The sequence below is a fragment of the Macrobrachium nipponense genome, chromosome 11 (assembly GCF_015104395.2).
Source record: "Macrobrachium nipponense isolate FS-2020 chromosome 11, ASM1510439v2, whole genome shotgun sequence".
Classification (NCBI taxonomy): domain Eukaryota; kingdom Metazoa; phylum Arthropoda; class Malacostraca; order Decapoda; family Palaemonidae; genus Macrobrachium; species Macrobrachium nipponense.
The window spans coordinates 102,275,658-102,278,157 of NC_061087.1; the positions used below are offsets into that span (position 1 = coordinate 102,275,658).

Sequence of the window (2,500 nt, forward strand, 5' to 3'; positions counted from 1 at the left end):
ATTGTCAGGATGAAGCTCTCGGTGAAAAGTGCAGTTTTCGATGCTTCATCCTGACGGACAATCCTATAAATTTTTTTTCCAGAGATAAGCTTGTGACTGGGTCGTTATTAAGTATATAAACTCTCTTGCCTGTTTCGAGTAATTCTGTTGATTGGACTTGAATGCTTTCAGTAATGTTTTGCTCTTTTCTAGAGAAGCAGTATGCAACTCCTGTATGATTTTTTGGGGGATATATCATGTTGAAGGTTTTTAGTTTTTTTGTAAAAGAGAACCATTGAGATGGCTTTGTCTGTCCGTCCATACTTTTTCTGTTCGCTCTCAGATCTTTAAAAACTACTGAGGTTAGAGGGCTGCAAATGGGTATGTTGATCATTCAACCTCCAATCATCAAACACACCAAATTGCAGCCCTCTAGCCCCAGTAGGTTTTATTCTATTTAAGGTTAAAGTTGGCCATAATCGAGCGTCAGGCTACCACCGGACCATGATTAAAGTTTCATGGGCCGCGGCTTATACAGCATTATACCGAGACCACCGAAAGATAGATTTGTTTTCTGTGACGTTTTTTATACGCTGTACAGAAAGGTCGATTGCAATACTGACTCACCTAGTACACTGTTTCGACAAATTTAGTACTGGTCCCTGGTGGGATCAAATCAAATGTCCTTAAGTCCCTTTCGTTATCTGCCTGAAATTTCACTGTTCGTGAAATGCCTGATTTCGCTATCTGCAACATTTATAATGTTGAATAATACTTTCCCGATATTATACCGTCTTGTTGATAGCAGTGTTCTTTAATATTAGTTAAAATGAACTCCCAAGCCTTCAGTTTGTTCATAGAGAGAGAGAGAGAGAGAGAGAGAGAGAGAGAGAGAGAGATGTTGACTTACCTTGAATATGCTTAACGAAACCATAGTATTAGCCACAACGAACACCCCAAGTAATCTCATCAGCATCTCGTTGAACTAGAATATACGCAAAGCACTAACCACCTTGTATTTCTTGCGCAATTATGCATCTCATGTATTAAGATCCTTCTGTTTCTGCTGTTTAGGGCGTTAGTTGGTATAAGTATACTATCCGAGAGGTAGTATTTGTACACAGCTATAAATGCACTTCCTAATTTTTTTTCTTTTACAGATGTTAGTTCTGCATTACATTGTTCACTATAGTGATTATACTCTGTTTTTTTTTTCATCTGTCCATCCGCCTGTGGTGTTTTTGTATGGTAACACTGCGTCCCGGGCTTTAGATAGTTACATTAAGCTTACATTCAACGATTATAATAATATCCTATCTTGAATATTAACGGTGCAATTCGCATACAGTAAATTATTAAAACACTTTTCAGTTGCAAATGTACACCCAGATATCCTTTTATTTACCTAAAACTTACAAATAGCGTAACTATCTAAAGCCCGGGACGCAGTGTTACCATACAAAAAGACCACAGGCGGATGGACAGATGAAAAAAAAAATATAGTATAGTTATGCATCAAGTGAACATTAAATTAACATTTTTTATGTGAAAAAGAAACCTTTGCCTGCCCAGTTTTGATCTTAATGATTCAGTAATCACCATGATTGACGCACGGTCTATTAGCCGAAGAAAAGTACGAGTTTACAAGCGAACTATCTTCCAAAAGATTTTATATTAATATAATTTTTAGCGTTTCTTCAAAATACAAAAGTTTTAACGTGAAAACATTAATGCACCGAGAGTAGGAATCTTTAATGCAAAATACACAAATACCTAAATACATTTAAATGATAATAATCGCTAAGAACGAATAGTAGTTCAGTCGTTTGACGATCACTCGATAGTTAACAATACCCAAAAAGCCGGTTGAAGACTGAAGAGGTGCCCACTACCCAAGAAGTCTGTTGGTTATGTTTCTCTCAGCGACCGATAGATGGCATCAGCTTGCGCGTTCTACCACCTCGGTAATTCGGTTCTAACGGGAATCAAACGAAGTATTTAGGTTATGTGTACAAATTGGAATTATTGATGTACGTATTAACTCAATCCTGGCTGCATTAAATCTTGATCAAACGTCTGAAACAAATTTGAGTATTACACGGAAACGAAAGTAATTTACTTTCAATATGAATAATATATTCATACTGGCACAAGTTTTAGTCCTTCTTGACCATGTTCTCATTGACTGAACAACATGACTTCTCGTCTTACCCCGGATAAATAGAGCGTCTATTGACTGTTAAGAAGTGTGTAGGAGAAGGACTCTATACGGAAGCTACTAATTGCAGAAAAAAAACTAAGCTGTCAGAATGCGAGATCTCCAACCTCAAGAAAATGATATGTTATTTATCAATATTGTGATTTGATAAGCTTCTTAACGACCCCTTAATTATGGTATTAAATCTCTGATAGTACCAAAAAACACAGATTCATAGAGAGTTTTTATTGAGTTTTTTATTTTTTTTATATGGCAGTTGCTATGAACATAGCACCGTACGTATATTAATGGAGAATTAGCGGG

General features: G+C 36.4%; 1 protein-coding gene across 1 annotated transcript in view; it reads left to right on the forward strand.

Annotated features, from left to right (window-relative positions):
- The window catches only part of LOC135209639 (calponin homology domain-containing protein DDB_G0272472-like), a 95,430-nt gene that overhangs the window by 14,446 nt on the left and 78,484 nt on the right, over nt 1-2,500 (forward strand). The gene's annotated exons all lie outside the window — the stretch shown is intronic.